Source organism: Trichosurus vulpecula, chromosome 8 (genome assembly GCF_011100635.1).
Source record: "Trichosurus vulpecula isolate mTriVul1 chromosome 8, mTriVul1.pri, whole genome shotgun sequence".
NCBI lineage: Eukaryota > Metazoa > Chordata > Mammalia > Diprotodontia > Phalangeridae > Trichosurus > Trichosurus vulpecula.
In genome coordinates, this window is record NC_050580.1 from 131,415,473 (window position 1) to 131,435,351 (window position 19,879).

Below are 19,879 nucleotides of genomic sequence, written 5' to 3' on the forward strand. Positions count from 1 at the left end.
CCTCATTTGTGATCTTATGTTTGATGGTGTTTATATTTAGGGAGAATATGCTCCAGGGTTGATGGGATGAATGTTCTCTCAAAACTGTTCTTACCATACTTTTTTATTTAGTTCCTTTGATTGGAAATTAACTGTTTCCTCTTGCTGAGTGTAAAAAACACATTGGGGTGGGTTGGCATCATGAGCTCTGATTTTGAGTGTACAGGGAACCCATAGGGTATATTAGATCTGGTATAAGAGGAAGGGACTCAAATACTACAGGTTGGTCCTCTATGGGGGATTCATTGAAAGCATGAACAAGAATCACTTAAGGTGAGGTGTGACTGAGTCATAGTTCTATACTGGTAAATGGAGTACCGAAATCATTGACCCTAATCTATTCTAATACCTGCAAGTTAAATGTAGATGTTGATGCTTAAGTTACATTAAAAGACTATTGTGTGTACTGAATGACATAATGCACATAAAGGCCTTCTAAGTCATAAATTACTCTACTAATGTTAGTTATTTTAATTATAATCTGGCAACTATAAGGCAAGGTTAAGCAGAGCCTATAGTAATCATCCAATGGAGTAGAAGAAATGTGTTCCTAAACTTCTGTGGACCAAAACAGTCAGGAAAATAGGTACAATGTATTTAAATCTTAAACAATCCCTCATCCAAATAGAAAATAGACACATTACTCCTCTGTATTACAGACCCTTAGTTATGTACACATTTTATTGACAATAAATAATAGCTTCCATAAACATGACACCTTAGATACATTATACATTGCAAAAGCACTTTGCATACATTAACTTATCTGAGCCTTACCATTACCCTGTTAGGTAGGCAGGACAAGTATAATTATCCCCATTTTTACAGATGAGAAAATTAAGGCCCTGAGAAGCTGTGATTTGCTTGAATGACATAGAGACAGGATGCAAATGCAACTTCATGATCTAAGGTCGAGTACTTTTCCCATTACAGCCCAATGTAGAATGTGCAGAACTAACATATAAAACTCATTCTATGTGATTCTTACTATTTTACATATTAGATCTTTTTGACCATGACTATTGTAGCTTGAATGAGCCAGATTTTGAGAAGGCCCCAGTTTGAATTCAGTCAGTTAGAAACAGAAGGTATTTGATCAGAGTAGAGATTTTATATATCCCAGAAAAGATATGGATATGGGCTGAACCAGGGACACTAGCACTAATGCTCTTCGGACTAGAGAGAAATGGAATATTTGAGGTTTTAAAACTGAGTCTTTCATTTTCATTCATGGATATATATGAAGATTCATGATTCCATCTCTGTAGATGTTCCATTAATACAGATTGTAAACCTTCACTTCCATGAGTTGCTCTGAAAAAAAAATTCCCTAGTGAACAGCCATTTGGTGATGAATATTTTCAAGTAAGTTAGATCAGTTCTCCTATTATTTATTTACATTTATTTATAGTTATATTATTTATTTATATTTATATACAGTCCACCGGATAGCCTGTACTCATAATTTTTCTAACATGGCAGGACCAGACTTTCTTCTACACTAATAGAGCCTCCCAAAAGTGAAGCTGTCTTACGCCATCATGAAACATAATATCTCTCTTCCCAAAATCGAGCTTGGAAAATGCTTCATGGAGGTATATTACCAAACACAATCTAATTAACTTCCATTCATCGCCATTTTTTTCTCACTAGTAACTACTCTGTGCAGAAGGAAAACTAGGCTGCTTCTACCCCGCTAGAGGTCAGATTTGCTTTTTCAGGAAATGTCTCTCAGATCAAGGATCAATGAACAGAAAGAACTTAGAAATTCTAGACTTCATTTACCTCTCATTGTCTTACTCATTCACTCCTGGAATACATACACCTTCCTCACATCTACCTCTTGGAATCTCTACTCTTTTTCAACACTCAGCTCATGGGCCATTGTCCAAGTGAAGTTTTTTCTAATTTCCCAAGTCGCTAATGCCCTTACCTCAAAATTGCCTTACTTTTTTTTTTGTATACTTCTTTATATGTCCTTCTTGTCTTCAGGATAGAATATAAGTCCCCTCAGGACAATGACTGCTGAACTAGGTGCTATGGATGGGAGTTTAAAAAAAAGAAAATTTAAGTTTCGTACTGGAGAAAAATGTTAACTATTTAGATACCCAATGGTTAAATGGGCTGCTTCCAAAGGAATTGGGCTCTGCTCTCACAGCAGGTCTTTAAGCAAAGAGAGAATGACCATTTGTCGAGTATATGTTGGAGATTCTTTTCCCTATTTGGATTGGAGGCACAATTCTGAGTTTTTTGTGATTTCCTGTCCATTTTATTTGGGTTTGTGTTACCAGAGTTTTAGATTTTAGATCTCTCTCTCTCTCTCTCTCTCTCTCTCTCTCTCTCTCACTTTCTTTCCCCTCTTCTCTCCCCTCCCTCCTCTATTCTCTCTCTCCTTATTGGTCAGAATCAGATCAGTACAAACTATCCATTTCTCTAATTATTTCCTTCATAATTTGAAGAATGAAAATATTGTTATGGCAAAGTCAATAAATGATTAGCTATTCTGCTTTTAGGTGGGAGAGGGGGATGCTTGTTGATGCCCAACTTTACGATATGTTTCTTAAAAATAATTATTCATTTCCTTCTTCTGGTCATGTGGATTATATTACATTATATTATATGCCATATTATCTCTTCTCTTTCTCCCACCACTGACTCTCATTGACACCAAATACTCTCTACCATATTTCTTATATCTGGTTTGTAGATATCCTTAAAAGTGTATCATATTGCTATACTGTGCTACCTAACATCCTTTTTACCCATTTCTTGTGTTTGGTCTTATGGCTTGGGCTAGAGCAAAGACCTAGATTGAGGAATTCACAGGAAATTGGCACTTGGGAAATTAGTACAAACATGAGGTTTGTTATTGTTTGGCATAATAAACAGGCCAAAAATCACACTCACACACACACACACACACACACACACACACACACAACACAGCAATACAGACAGAGGTTCAGCCCCAAAGATGGAAAGAAACTCACCCAACTCAAGGAGGAGGGAGACATCTAGAGTTGCCCAGATCTTGAAGGGAATATAAGCTTAGAGTATGGGTCTGACCAGGGAAGTTTTACACCTTAAAAAGTAGACAAGTAATCAATGCCAGATGTGAGAAGAGGTGTTTCTAATCAGAACCAGATGTGATAGGGAAATCCTCTGGGTCACTTATTGATACCAGATTTGAGTGAGGGGAGTTCCTTATCTCAGGACCAGAAATATGGGTGAGGGTATGAATTGGCAATCAGATGACCCCAGGGATGGGTGTAGCATGCAGCAGCTGAAGCTATCCACTCTGGAGATGTGATCATTTAACTGTTTGGCACAGAGTTCCAGTGAATCAGGACAGTGGAATAGTACAAACTGTCTGTCATTGCTTCTATGTTTGCAGACATTAGGACCACTTAGCCTAAGTAGATACATATTATAGTCCTATCATAACTACAATGTCAAATAATATATTTCAAAAGTCACGATTGTCAATCCAATGATTTCCTTTTTTAAGGTATAAAAACTGTGTCTAAATATCTTTTTCATACCTATTATAATCCCATATATTCATTTATTTATCATATATATACATATATATTCATATGTATTATGTCAGTATATATAGACACACATACATGCTTATATATATTATATATATGTATGCATGTATGAGGAAATTTGTTGATATGGAAGTAGCATTAAATTTGGAGTTACAGTTCTGAGTTCTAACTCTAAGGCTGGTATTTCTTACTGTGCAATCATAATCAGCTTGTCAATAAGCATTTATTATGTGCCTATTATGTGCCAGTAATTGTACTAAATGTTGGGATACAGAGATAGGCAAAAATAGTCCCCTCAAAAAGCATATGTCCTCATGCCTAGACAGCCATTTAACCATTTTAACCCTGTTCCCTAGGTTTGTGGCAGGTCAAAGATGAAATAACCAAGAAAACAAAAGTTTGAGCTTTGAGTATATCAATTTGTTAAGCAATGCATTCCAATCTCACACTAAATTGGGATAAGGACTCTTCAGCTTTGGCACTAGAACCCAAATACAGAATGAGACAGATTTTATGTAATAAAAACATTAATCAAATAAGACCAACTAACTAAAAGTAAACAACTAACCAGGATACAAATTAGATAATCTAATTTCTATTTGGAGAAAAGATTAGGGGGTTTTCTGATTTGGGAGAGGGACAGCAAACAGGTCTAATTCCCCAAAATCAGGGGGAAAAAGGCATCCTACTCCCACAAGTATCTGTATTCAGTCAACAAACATGGAAACAATAACTGATGAACCAATATTGGGCCAGTTTTCAGATAAGACACATGAGTTACTTGAGATGTATAATTGTGAGATAACTCCTTGCATCAATCTTTGAATCTTACTGGGTTTCCAGACAGCATAACCTAGGTCCTCAGTTAAGAGTCTCTAAGCAGCACATAAAGGTGGTCCAACCTGCCAGTCATGTAAGGTTAGGTTTAAACAATGTAATAAGGGTCTTTCCCAATTCCCACAACTGAATAAAGTTTTCTCACAAGACAGAAATTGGACCATACCCATAACTGAACAGAAAGGTAACAGAGCTAGCTCTAGAATTGGAGTCAGTATGATTCACTCAATTCCCACAATTCCTTTGATTTAAAAAATGAAAAGGCTGGACTAGATAATCCTTAAGGTCTCTTTTAGCTTTTAATGACATATTCCCTTTAATAGATTGTCAGTTCACCTTTGTATCATCTGTACTTAGAACAATGTGTAAATACACTAGTAATACACTATTAAATCTGTTATCTCATCAATGTGGGTACTCTATCCAGCGGATAAGATTGCAATCTACCTTCTTCATGTACTCTTGCACAACAGATCCACCCAATATGCCTTGGGGTTTTCCTCTGGTTTTTATTTTATTTTAAGAATTACAAGGATTTCAATGGTTCATGTGGCATATCCATCAAATATCCATCAAGTATTTGCTCTTGCTACAGGACCAGCCCATCTCTCTTTTTTCCTTTCCTTGCGTAATTCTTCATTTGTAATATGTTTTAGCTCACCACCCCCCACGAGTCTCTCTATTTCTCTTTGGGTGATCTTAAATAAAATTCTTCATGTTTGGTCCTATTCCATGACAGGTAGCCATGCAACATCCCAAGAAGAATACAGATTTTATAAATTAAAAATGTTGATGGGTATGTAGTAGGCAACTAATAAATGCTTCTTGAATTAAATTAGAATCCTGGATAATCAGCTCAAATCTTCTGTAGAACTGCCTGACTTTGGACTATTTTAATCACTGGCTGCCAGAAGCTTTTTCAATTAATTCCATGCTGTTAGTTAATATGAAAGAAAGGCAAGGGAGGAATCTTGCATATTATTTGGATAACTGTGGTTAATGAATTATAATGCCTTATTAATTACACTATTTTTCCCTATAAAAATCGTGAAGTTAATTTTATCATCTTGTTCCCAGCAAAATTTCTTTGTCTTCTCTCTTCAACTTCTCCTCCCCCTCAATTTTTAGTCAGCCACTGATCTCTTGTTCTTTCTCCAGCTCCCAACTCAAAAATCTACCTTCAGGGCCTTTCATTCACACTGAGATATAAATGACTAAAAGCACTTTTCCCCTTCTCAGCATTTCCATTTTAACTGGGATCCAATCTTTAAGCTAAAAGCAAAGCCCTGGATGGTATTTGAGGAGCCAGCCAGCAGGTGGAGTAAGCTCTTTGTGAGCCTCAGAGCCTTCTTGGCACCATTGGTATCATACCACCTATGAGTAACCACTCTCCTCCACCCTGCATTTTAGTGCCCTATCATTTCAAGACCTCCAGAAACTGCCAATCAGAAGACCAATTAGCACTGCGATTGTAGTACCTCTTTGACCGTTTCCCTTTGGTCTCTGAAGACTCTCTTGTTTATGTCCTGGAGTTGGGGAAATTCTCGGATGGGGCTCGCTCAGAACATGGAACAATAATAATTAGTCTTAGAATGACAATGCTATTATAATTAAAACTTCTCTTTCATCTCCCAGGATGCCCAGACATATTACCAACTCTTTCTGTGGAGCTTTCCTCTTAAAATAGCAACTATATCAGGGCAAGGAGTAGGAAACCCAAGTATCATAGCAGGGTGAAGAAAAGGGGAATTGTGGTTTGGCTGCTTTGGAGTAAGATCCCAAAAGCTCCCTTCCCCCAAAGTGTCATAGGCTGTTAAATAGTTACCTATAACTATTACATACTATTATAATTATCATATCCTCATTTAGGCTTAATTCCTTTTTGCTAAGGGGAAGGAAAGCCAAGTCAAACCTAGTCACTTATAAACTGTTGTTCCAAAGACATTAGGACCTATCTTAGGCCTGCAAGAAAATTTTCTCAGGCTCTCTGACGTGTCATAAAGAAGCTGGTATCTTTGCAGGTAAACAGCAACCTGTGAACTTAAGAAAGAACTGGCCTTTCAGAATTCAGCAGCTAGTAGTCAGTGCCTTGGTCCAACATCCAACTAAATAGCCCTTCGTTGTTTATTTACCCCCCGCCAAAGATGCCTGTTCTAAATTCATTTGCCCCCATGGAGTGGTTTGATAGGTATAGATAGATATGCACATATATAATACATATATAATGACTGTTGTTTTGTTGTTGAGTCTTTTAATTCATGTCTTAATCTTTGTGACCCCATTTGAGGTTTTTTTGGCAAAGATACTGGAGTGGTTTGCCACAGTTCCTTCTCCAGCTTATTTTATAGATGAGGCAAACAGAGTTAAGTGACTTACCTAGAGTCACACAGGTAGTAAGTGTCTGAATCTGGATTTCAACTCTGGAAGATGAATCTTACTGACTCCTGGCCCAGCATTCTATCTACTGCACCACCTAGCTGCCCTCATATATAATTAATACAAAAGTGTATATAAATGTATGTGTGTGTGTGTGTATATATATATACATATGTAATTTTTACAAAATCACAGAAGCCTGGTGCTAAAAGGAGCCTCAGCAATCATAGTGCCTAGCACATAGTAGGAACTTAATAAATGTTTATTGAATTGAAATTGAAATCCAGAGAGGTTTTATAACTGGTCCAATTTTTGGCAGCCAGGTGGTACAATGGATATAGTGATGGGCCTGTAGTCAGGAGGTCCTGAGTTCAAATCTCACAACTCAGACACTTACTAGCTGTGTGACCCTGGGCAAGCCATTTAACCCTGTTTACCTCATCTGTACAATGAGCTGGAAAAGGAAATGGAAAAACATTCTAGTGTCTTTGGCAAGAAAACTCCAAAGGGGATCAGAAAGAGTCAGACTTGAGCCTTAGGGCCATGAATCATTGAGCTGTGGCAGTTACTAGACTTCTCAACCCACAAATGCCAAAGACCACAGACAAGGTTAGTGGGAAAACTGCTGGATAGGGGTTCGAGTGGTCCAACCCCAGCCCTGGGGGTGGTGGAGGTGGCATGGCAGAGGTGGCATGGTGGTGGCAGTGGTGGTAACAGCAGCAGGAAGCTCCTGTGGCTGATTCCAGAGCTCCAGCATCAGCTGCTTCCCAGAATCACTGGCTCACATGGTGGGAGGAATCAAGTGGTGAATTGGAGCGGGAGTGCAAGGAGAGCTTTGCTGGCGCAAAGGCAGGTTTTTTTACTGTACCCTGCATGGATCTGAGTCGTAATCCTGGTTGGCAGTTCTTGGGGGAGGAAGAGTGCTGCTGTGGCTGAGCTTACAGTGACAGTGGAGTAGAAGTAGCTCTGAAAACAGCAGTGCTTGGTCCCTAAAGCTTGGGACAAAGTACTCTCTACTCTGCAAGCAGTCATACCCTGACAAAAAGCTCAAGGGGCAAGTAGTTGGTTGGGAACATGGCCAGGCAGCAAAAATGGATTCAGACTACAGAATCTTTTTTCGTGACAAAGAAGATCAAAACATATAGCCAGAAGAAGTCAACAAAGTCAAAGAGCCTACAACAAAAGCCCCCAAGAAAAATATGAATTGGTCTCAGGCCATGGAAGAGCTCAAAAAGGATTTAGAAAAGCAAGTAAGAGAAGTAGAGGAAAAATGGGAAGAGAAATAAGAGTGATGTGAGAAAACCATGAAAAACAAGTCAATGACTTGCTAAAGGAGATCCAAAAAATACTGAAAAAAACCACCTTAAAGAATAGACTAACCCAAATGTCAAAAGAGCTCCAAAAAGCTAATGAGGAGAAGAATGCCTTGAAAAGCAGAATTAGCCAAATGGAAAAGGAGGTCCAAAAGACCACTGAAGAAAATACCACCTTAAAATTAGATTGGAGCAAGTGGAAGCTAGTGACTTTATGAGAAATCAAGAAATCATAAAACAGAACCGAAGGAATGAAAAAAATGGAAGACAATGTGAAATATCTCATTGGAAAAACCACTGACTTGGAGAATAGATCCGGGAGAGATAACTCTTAAATTATTCAACTTCCTGAAAGCCATGATCAAAAAAAAGAACCTAGACATCATCTTTCTAGAAATTATCAAGGAGAACTACCCTGATATTCTAGAGCCAGAGGGTAAAATAGAAATTGAAAGAATACACCAATTGCCTCTTGAAAAAGATCCCCAAAAGAAAACTCCTAGGAATATTGTTGCCAAATTCCAGAGTTCACAGGTCAAGGAGAAAATATTGCAAGCAGCCAGAAAGAAACAATTTGAGTATTGTGGAAACACAATCAGGATAACACAACGTCTAGCAGCTTCTACATTAAGGGACTGAAGGGCTTGGAATATGATATTCTGAAGGTCAATGGAGTTTGGATTAAAACCAAGAATCACCTACCCAGCTAAACTGAGTATCATGCTCCAAGGCAAAATATGGATTTTCAATAAAATAGAGGATTTTCAAGCTTTTTCAATGCAAATACCAGAGCTGAATAGAACATTTGACTTTCAAACACAAGAATCAAGAGAAGCATGAAAAGGTAAACAAGAAAGAGAAATCATAAGGGACTTACTAAATTGAACTGTTTTGTTTACATCCCTCCATGGAAAGATTATGTGTGTAATTCATGAGACCTTTCTCAGTATTAGGGTAGTTGAAGGGAATATGCATACATATAGACAGAGGGCACAGGGTAAGTTGAATATGAAGGGTTGATATCTAAAAAAAAATAAAATAAAATTAAGGGGTGAGAGAGGAATATATTGTGAGAGTTAGAAAGGGAGAGCTACAATGGGATAAATTATCTCACATAAAAGTGGCAAGAAAAAGCAGTTCTGTGGGAAGGGGAGAGGGGGCAAGGGAGGGGAAATGAGTAAATATTAGTCTCATCTTTTTGACTCAAGGAGGAAATAACATACACACTCATTTGGGTATCTTACCCCACAGGAAAGTAGGGGAAGGGGATAAAAAGAAGGAGATGATAGAAGGGAGGCCAGATTCAAAAGCAAACACTTTTGAAAAGGGACAGGGTCAAGGAAGAAAACTGAATAAAGGGGGACAGGATAGGAAGGAGCAAAATATAGTTAGTCTTTTACAACATGATTATCGTGGAAGTGTTTTGCATAATGATACATGTATGGCCTATGTTGAATTGCTTGCCTTCTTAGGTAGGGTGGGTGTGAAGGGAAGAGGGGAGAGAATTTGGAACTCAAAGTTTTAAAAGCAGATGCTCAAAAAAAAGTTGTTTTTGCATGCAACTGGGAAATAAAATATTTAGGGAATGGGGCACAGAAATCTATCAAGCCCTACAAGAAAGTAAGGGAAAAGGGGATGGGGGGGAGTGGGGTGACAGAAGGGAGGGCTGACTGGGGAATGGGGCAATCAAAATCAAAATATATGCCATCTTGTAGTGGGGGAGGGTAGAAATGGGGAGAAAATTTGCCTAGTCTTTGTTAGTCTTACCTATGAGTTTGGTATCTTTGGTTAAGGAAAGCACTTTCCTATTGGACCATAAGAGATTTTTCTTCTTGACCACCTCAGTCAATTGTTAAATTTATAGTGTGAGCATTTACACCTTGGAACTTGAGAAACACCAGAAATTACGTTTTGATTTATTGTTTTGTTGATTGTCCAGAAGACTTAAGAAAGTGTTGGATAAAATACTAATAATTCAGATTTAACTTAAAAGTTTTTTCCTGCATACATTTTCTCCCCCTCACTTCCCACTGAACTGGTTGTTAAACATGTTATAAAAATACCCCTTGTTTCAGTCCATCCCGCAATAATGTTGGCAATTATCTCCTTCACTGTTTTCCCCCTTCCTCACAAAGATTCTGTCCTCTGAATATCCTATCTCATCCATGACCCATTTATCTCTATCCTTTTTTGGTTTTCCAGCATGTTTATTAATTAGTTAAATCTGTTTCAACCTTTAGTCGAAGCTCAGTTCCTTAAACATTATTGTAAACCAGCATTTGAATCCAGTCTTTGATGGCGGCCACCTTCTGATACACAGAGTTTATCTACTATAAAATTTTCCTCCAAAGGTCAAAAACAGATTACTCTTTTTTTTTCCTATTTCAAAGCGTCTATCCCTTTTTGGATAGCCTGCTTAGTTTCCATTTTTCTGGGTCTGAGGGATACCTCTAGCCCTCAGCTAATTAGTAGTGTTGAGATGACTGACAAGTTCTGTACTCTAAATGTTAGCAAACAGAGATTAGAAGACCTCCTCATTTGCTTGATTCATCATTGAAGACCCTGGGATCTCCCAGAATCCTGTCACTGCAATTTTACCGTATGAAAATATTTCCAAATAGACTAATAATACAATTCCCAGAAATAATAAAAGGAGGGTCTTTTCCTCAGGGGTGGCTCAAAGTAACAGTATTTTGCAAACCAAATTATATCAATATCATCATATGAAAAAAATCCCACACAACAATTGTGTCCATGTAGAAATCCCTTTCAAATGGGAAAATATTTTTGTTGTTATCTATATGTAGAATTTCTGTCATGACTGTGTTTGAATACAATGTAAAACAGCCAAAGTTTTAGGTTTTGCAAAAGGTCGTACTGACAGTTTTAGTTGGTTCCTCTTGCTGTATCAGACAAGTTTTTAAGTTTGCTAGAAAGGTTTTTAATCTTTGAGATTTGGTTAAGTGGCTAGTGATGGAACAGAGGTTCTATCTCATCATGGCTTCCTGCTTTATATTTGAAACCACAAACGCTGCTAAAATTAGTCTATGGAAACCACTTGAAAATGCATCTTCAAACTAAGGAGAAATTCACTCGGGGGGAGGGGGTATGGAGGGGGTGTTCATTCATGCTGTTCTATGATTTGGAATATTGGTGAGTCCCTCCCATGGGAAAAAAACAGGCCAGCAGTATTTGTATGGAAACTGTCCAGCAAAATGCAAAATGTCATTTTATTTAAACACTCTATTATAATACATGCAGCTTTTTTCATTACAGTATTTCTGATAGGAGAAAATGGTGGTAAAGGCATTGATACTTTCTATCTATAAGAAAGAAAGAAATCATTAAGTGATTTTCAGCATGATACAGCAGAAGGATAACTGACACTGGTGTCAAGGGTGGCATGTGATGGCAACTACCTGTGTGACTTTTGGCAAGTCATTTAACCTCAGTAGGCCTCACTTTCCTTCTGTAAAATTTGGTAGGGGTTAAGCTAGAAGGCCTCAAAGGTCCCTTCCCGATCAAAGTCTATGATTCTTTCTTTCTTTTTTTTTTGGTAAACATTCCAATCATGACTTTGGCAAGATAAGCTCTCCTAAAGGCTCAGATATGGATTTTTTTTTTCATTTTAACTTGCTAATTTTCTATGGTAAGCATCTGTCTTTGTTTCAGTTGGCAAAAGGGAAAAAAGAAGTAGCTTTCAAAATAAAACAAAGCAAAAAATGGGAAAAGGAAGAAGAGGGCCCATTTCTAATCTAATCCATTGGAAAAAATTGTTTTCATGGTAAAAAAAAAAAAAAAACCAAGATGCAACCCTTCTGCTTCAGACCTGGAGATTGTAGGGAGTGTGCAGAACAATTGATTAACAATAATTGGAAAAGTTCTAATGATCTGAGCAACCATGATTTCCTATTTCCCAGCTGGCTTTTTCTATTTCTGAATGTGTCACACCAGTTCATAAAACTATCCTGTGGCTGATCGTTTGCACTGTTCTTGCACATTCACAACTCTTGCTACACAAGGTAGGTTTTGAGAGATGACTTTAAGCAAAGCTTCTCAGCTAATTACTGGAAGTCTGGTGTGTTCTTCCTGCTTTGCTGAGTGTGGGAATAAACTGAAGATCATTTAATAGAGTTGGTGGTTTTTCTTTGCCTTTCCTGTTTGGAGAAGGACATTTGCAGCTGTACTTAGTCACTGACTCACAGAGAGCAGCGGAGGTTTTCCACCCTATCATATCGACCTCCTAAACCCCAAGACCATATGCTGTGAGTTCAGTGCATGTGATGAAACCCCCTAATGGCAAATACAGTGGAGAAAAAAGGAAGAAACTTGTACATTTCTAGAACCCAGATTTCAGGACACAAACATTGTAGACTGCAGTGGAAAAAAAAACTGGCCAGTTTATAAATGCAATGAATAATGTTACGGTTTTAAATGGTCAGCTATTAACTTAAACTTTATTCAAAAAACATTTATTAGGCATCTATGCAAATAGACCACAGTACACTGTGATGGACACTGGAGGAGAAACAGAAATAAATCGTTCATGCTTTATGTCCTTGAGGAGTTTCTAGACTAGTAGGGTGATATAATCCATATAATAATACAACACAAATACAAACAAGGTATTGTGGTAGGTCAGAGGAAAGAAGGGTCATTTCTGATAGGAAGGATCAAGAAAGGCTCCATGAAAGGGACAGTGTTTATAATGAATATTGAAGGGTGGGTAGGAATGCAATTGGTAGACATTGGGAGTGGGTATTTCAAGAATAAGGAATTGTGTAAAATAAATCACGGCATTGGGAAAGCACAAGATATGAATTGAGGATGGCTTAAATACCAGATGATATCAATATTGTATGACTTTTATCAATGAAATCTCTACTTTTGGGAAATGATCAAATAATAAAAATAGAAAATACCTTAGGAAAAAGTAGAATTTCCCCAGTAGTCTCTAAAGATGGATTGTATTATCTGTCAATTGTTGTCATCAATTTTTGTTTCTTATTTTGCTACTAGACCAAAAATCAACTTGAACTGAGGAAAGGAACTTAACTAAGTATCCTTCTGGTAGGAGCAAGACTCTAAGACCCTACTATGAAAGATGAAATAACTGAGGAAACAAAGGTCTAAGCTTCCAAGTATATGAATTTATTAAGCAATGCATGCATAACAAATAGGGATTAAGCCTCCTCAGCTTGGAACTGGGCTCTGGATACAGAGGGAGATAGATTTTTATGCATTAAAAGTGAACAATTGACAGAATATAAACCAGCATACAAGTTTAGGTAATCTGGTTTCTAATTGGAGGAAAGATTAGAGGCTTTCCCAGTCGGAAGTGGGGAAAATGAGCAGATGCAGTTCCCTGAAATCAGACAAAGAGGTGTCACTCTCTTTTCTAAATGCCTGTATTCCATCAAAGGAACATGGAAACAGTAACTGATTGACCTGTACGGGGCCAGTTTTCAGATAAAACATAAAGGTTGCTTGAAATGTATAATTGTGAGAAAACTCCTTGCATCAGTCTTTGGATCTGACTGGATTTCTGGTCAGCATAACTCAGGGGTGGGGAACCTGCAGCCTCAAGGCCACATGTGGCCCTTTAGGTGATCAAATGTGGCCCCTTGCATGAATCCAAACTTCACAGAACAAGTCACCTTAATAAAAGGATTTCTTCTGTAAAACCTGGACTCAGTCAAAAGGTTGTACCCAAGGACCTAGAAGGCCATGTGTGGCCTCCAGGCTCCAGGTTCCCCACTCCTGAGATCTTTAGATAAGGGTCTCTAAGCAACAGATAGAGGTGGTCCAGCTTCTCAGCCATGCAGGGCTAGGTTCAAACAATGAAATAAAGTTTTCTTACAATTCCCATAATTGAATAAAGTTTTCTTACAGGACAGAAATTTGTCTAGACCCCATAATTGAATAGAACAGGAACTGAGCTAGCTCCAGAATTGAATCACAAGACAGAGTCAGTATGGTTCACTCAATTTCCAAAATTCCCACAGAGTAGGCTGGTTTTTCCTTAAAAGATATTAAAACTGTCCTCAGGACTTAATTGGCTTCAGGGACTGAAAGTTGATGATGTATTTTGGTGGCTTAATTTCAAAAAGCCAGGGCATAAGGGCTCACCATCTCTCCCCTTAGCTTCTGACTGATTAGAAGCTCAGTAGAGACAGCACAGGCAAAGGGATGCTATGCCCAAATGAATCAGTACTGTATCTTTCCTGCTATGGTTAAATAAACCTCCTTTAGTTAAATGTGAGGTAATCTATAAGTATCTCATTTTGTTCTAATCTCTAACTTGAACTACCAGACCATCTTCAGTCAGACCTGTCTGATCATATTCTCTTGGAACCTAGTACAGTGCTCTGGACATAACAGGCATTTAATAAATGTTAAATGAATGAGTGAAGAAAAGCATAAATGTCAAAGTGTGGCAGGCAATTGAAACAATCAGTCATTCTCATCTCAATTGAATTAACTAACAAAATCCTAACAAATAAAATGTTCACTTTTATCAGGTGAAAGCACATGTATTGAATCAAAGGGCATTGGACTAATTACAAGTAACCTAATTAATTAACTTGGAAAGAAGTAGGATGATTCTAGTCATTGGATGCCATGAAATGATTCTACACAGAAAGGTGTAATAAGATTGGTTTAAGAAACTTCTCTATACCTTGTGGGGCCCGTACAAAAAAAAAGACAAACTGGTTTGAATCCCAACTTTCTAGTGGCGAGCTCTGAGAGTTAATCAGTTTGAGAAGGCAAGAAGGGGGAAAAGTGCCTCTGTCTCCTCTCTACCTCACCCCACCCTTCATCAGGAGATGTACTTCAGAACTTCAAAGGGTCAGAATACTTGAATTTCTTATAAGTACCCTAGCAGTGTCTCCAGAACAGCACTAATTGGTGGCAGCACTTGCATCAAGAGCAAAGGACCAATTGAGCTTACTGAGGCAAAGTAGATTTGGGACCCTACAAGTTATAAAATACCTAAAGGGGACTCCATAAAGGGAGAAAAAGACTTCTAGCAACCAGGACCCACGCTAACATCCTGCCTTTCTGGCATAACATAGGCTATTCCCATTCCTCAACTGTTCTCCCTATTCACCTCTAATTGGAAGAATTCTTTAAAATATGAAGTCTCCCATAGGATTTCCCCAGTTAGGTTATTTAGTATTTAGTCTGTTTATACTAATCCAAGTGTATGTTATTTTCTCTCAGTAGAATGTAATGTCTTTGAGGGTAGGGGGTATCTTATTATTTTCTTTATATCCTCAGTACCTAGAACAGTGCTTAACATAGGCAAAATGCCTTTGTGTTGAATTGAAAACAAGACTCAATGAGAATTTAAATAAAATATATTCGTTTCACACATATATGTGTAAATATAATTTGATCTTATTAATCCTGTCTTAGCCCTAAAAATGCAAATGGTTACTTTAAAAAACTTGAAGAGATCTTGAAAAGTAGTCCACCTGCTCTTATTTCTCTAGTGGGAAAAAAAAACAGACAAAAAAGAAGCTGGTTAACTTGTGCAAGTACCAACTATAGTTAGTGCCTGAGCTGGGGCCAGAAACAAGACCTCTTTCTCCCAACACACTACTATACTGATTCACGATTTCTAGTATGTACTATAGAGCAGGGCCTATTCTGTTTGTCAAAAAAAAGTGCAAAAAGATTGAAGAAGGAAATGGAAAAAACTTACCATTAAACTTGTATTGACCTCAGATAGGGAAAATCTTTTATCTTTATCCTCCCCTCAGCTGATCTCTTATTATTAATTGCACTTATCATAGATGTTAGGTAAGCATGCCTAAGAAATGAGAAGAAATAAGTTGACAGTGACTTCAGTTCATTCTCGTAATATCTGCAGAGATCAGATACATTCTACAATTTATCCAAAGTCTTCAACTATAGGAAGTCAGGAAAACAATTGAGCTCTGACAACAATTTTTGGCCTTGCACAGCTATCTCCTAGTCAAGTGAAAAAAATGATTTATGGACTAATACTTGTGTGTTAAATACTCTTCTATATACTGGCAGAATATTCAAGAAGTATTTTTTTTTCTCCAAATGAAGCAGCTGGTGGTATGGTACACTGGGCCTGCAGTTAGAATATCCTGAATATAAATCCATCCTCAGATACTTCCTAGCTCTGTGACCCTGGGCAAGTCACCTAAATTCTGTCTAAATCAGTTTTCTCATCTACAAAATGGAGATTATAATAGCATAGGGTTATTGTGATGATAAAATGAGGTAATGTTTATAAACCACTTTTGTTGTTCAGTTGTTTCAGTCATGTCTGACTCTTTGTGACCCCATTCGGGGTTTTCTTGGCAAAGATACTGGAATGGTTTGCCATTTCCTTCTCTAGCTTATTTTACAGATGAGGAAACTGAGGCAAACAGGGTTAAGTGATTTGTCTAGGGTCACACAACTACTCAGTGTCTGAGGCCAGATTTGAACTCGGGAAGAGTCTTCATTAGCTAGGGAATAGTTAAAGAAATGGTAACACATGAATGTAACAGAATTTTATTCTTCCATAAGAAACAATGAATATGAATAACTCAGAGAAGCATGGGAAGATATATAAACTGATGCAAAATGAAATGAGAACTAGGAAAATAATATACAGAATGACTACAACTACAACAATGGAAATGGAAAGAACAGCAGCACTGGAAACCCTGAAAAAAGACCATTGTAATTATAATGAACTTGTTCTTGAAGAAAAGTTGAGAAGAGGCATGTCCCTCATTTCTTTTCATAGCTGAGGGACTATGGATATGGAATAATGCATACGCTATTAGACTCAGTTAATATATTGCTTGGTTTGGCTTTTTACTTTTTTTTTAATATTTTGTTGTATGGGATGGCTTGAAGAGTAAGATATATAGAAAGGACACATTTGGAAATGAAGATAATGAGAAAACAAAATATTTACATAAAATAAATTTTTAAAGGGTGTCTTCACAGCAGCCTCAGTCATAAATCACATCATGTCTACAGTAATTATTTTTCTTATTTATTTAGTCCTTTTTAAAGTAGAGGAACCACTATATTTTTATACTATAATATGTATAATATTATAATAATCTTGAGATGAAAATCACTGACATCCTATTTGGAGAAGTCATGCTCATTAATTTCCCAGTAGTCTAAGGAGTTGACTTGTACTTTTTTCTCTTCTTTTTTTTAGCTGATGTCTAGAAGGGAAGGATAGAGGAGGGGGAGGAGAGAAAGAAGGAGAGGGAGAGGGAAAGAGAGAGAAAGAGAGAGAGAAGAGAGAGAAGAGAGAGAGAGAGAGCGAGAGAGAGAGCGAGAGAGAGAGAGAGAGAGAGAGAGAGAGAGAGAGAGAGAGAGAATGTGAACCTGACCTAGAAACTCGACTTCACAGCTTTGTGCTATGGACATTTTCTTGTATTTTGGAGATAAGCCAATCATTCCTAAACACTTGGGGCTCTTTCTTAGGTTCAGGATATAACTATATATTGTGATGATTTTCTATTTAGAAAATTGGCATCTATGTATTTTTTTTTAAGAATTCAAAGTTAACGAGTCACAAAATTGTAAAATTTTAGAGTAAGAAGGGGTCTTAGAAACCAGCCAATCTTTTCATTTGGCAAACGAGGAAATGTTGGCACAGAGAATTAATGTGATTTGAATAAAATTAAAAAGCTAATTAGTACCAGCTCTAGAACCTGTCTTCTGATTCTAAATCCAGCTCTCTCTGAATTAAAAAAAAACAAACCTGACATTTATATCACAAAATGCATTATATACATTGTCATATTTAATTTTCACAACAATCTTGTAAAGTAGCTACTACAAGTATCATTATTCCCATTTTATAGACAAGGTGACATGCCTGTCATATAGCAATAACTGTCAAACATACGACAAAGGCTATATCCTGGCTCCAAATCTAGCAATCTTTCCATTATCATACATTGTTTATTATTAGTTTTAGGAATGAAGAAGTTATTCCTCAATATACAAGCTCACATAAGGTTCAACTTCTATAGAAAGGGATAAACATTGGATTTTGTTGAATTGTTATGAAAAGTTTCAAAAACTGTTAAAGAAGTTCATTTTAAATGTCAACAGAAAGTATGAGGCTTTCAGAGCTAGATAAAATTACAATTAACCCTCAGCTCCACAATGGGTGGGGTTTTTTCTCCTCTTTTTTCAAGAAAGACAGAAAACAGAACCCATAAGGACCAGGTCCAATACAAATTAAAGACAGATGCCATGAAAACTTAATTTTGTGGTGGAACCAAGCAGGGATAGAAACATTTTTAAAGCTATAGTCTTCTATTAATAATGGTTACATACTCTGCTCCAAACAAGGCATAAAGGACAAGAAAAAAATCTTCCTTTTGGTTTTGTAGTATTAACATGACACATGCTATAAATAGCACCAAACAAAATTATAATTCCAGTATTTATAACTAATGGCTTACATTATTTGTACTCTGAAAAAAATGCAGCAAATTTGATTTGTTCAGAATGGTTATGAAATGAGATATCTCAGAAAACTGATCATTCTGGTTAAGAAACAACTCTAAATCCGTATGCCAAAACACAGATTAGCAATTTTCAAACTACAATTCAACAAAACATTATATCTATTTTGCACACAATGGAACGATTCCAAAGGTACTTTAAAATTTTATAATCTTCCAGATTCATTAATATAAATATAAATAGATGTAGAGATTATTAAGTCAGGAAAGACTTTCTATGTAGGCAAAGTAGGTCCCGGTTATGCGATTTGTGGACTCCTGAAAATCACCACTCCCAGACCAAAAACAAACAAACTTTTTGACTACTCTGTTGCAAATGTTTGAAATTCTAAAATTGAAATTTTTTTTGTTTAAAAATATCCTGTACTCTTAAAATTCATATACTTTTTGAAGTAGCACTATATTAAGCTGCTGTTGTTTAATCATTCAGTTATGTCCCACTGTTCATGACCCCATAGACCATACTTCCAATGGGGTTTTCTTGGAAAAGACACTGGAGTGGTTAGCCATTTTTTCCTCCAGTGGATTAAGGCAAACAGAGGTCAAGTGATTTGCGCAGGGTCACACAGCAAGTAAGTATCTGAGGCAAGATTTGAACTCAGGTCTTTGACTTCAAAACCAGAGTTCTTTCCACTGAGCTATCTAGGTATCTCCTAATCATTTGTTAATACTTCAATGTGAATTAGTTGTATGGCCATTTCTTTTCATAACAAATAGCTAATGAAAGATTCTAACAGAGGCAGGTGAGTAGAGCACTGGCCCTGGCGTCAGGAAGACCTGAGTTCAAATTCGGCCTCAGACACTTGACACACTTACTAGCTGTGTGACCTTGGGCAAGTCACTTAACTCCAATTGCCCTGCCTTCCCCCCTCCAAAAACTAAACAAAACAAACATATGTATATATGTAAAAGATTCTAATGGATTGGAAGTTTTAAATGAATGAATAAAGCTTTGTCATGCACTTAAGGGGATATGAATAGAAAATAAAACAGTCTCTGCTGTCAAAGAGCTCACATTCTAGCAGGGGAGACAAAACATATAGAAGTTCCCAGCTTCAGGTCAGATGGAAAAGTCCCATAAAAAGCATATGGCAATGCCTCATCTTTATTGTCACTTCCAATAATGAAATAATATGAAATTCTGATGTTAAACTATTTGACAATGCCAAGGACTTTGATGGAAACATCTTCCTTTCCTGGCTCTTAAGTATACGTGGCTGTAGCTCCTAGA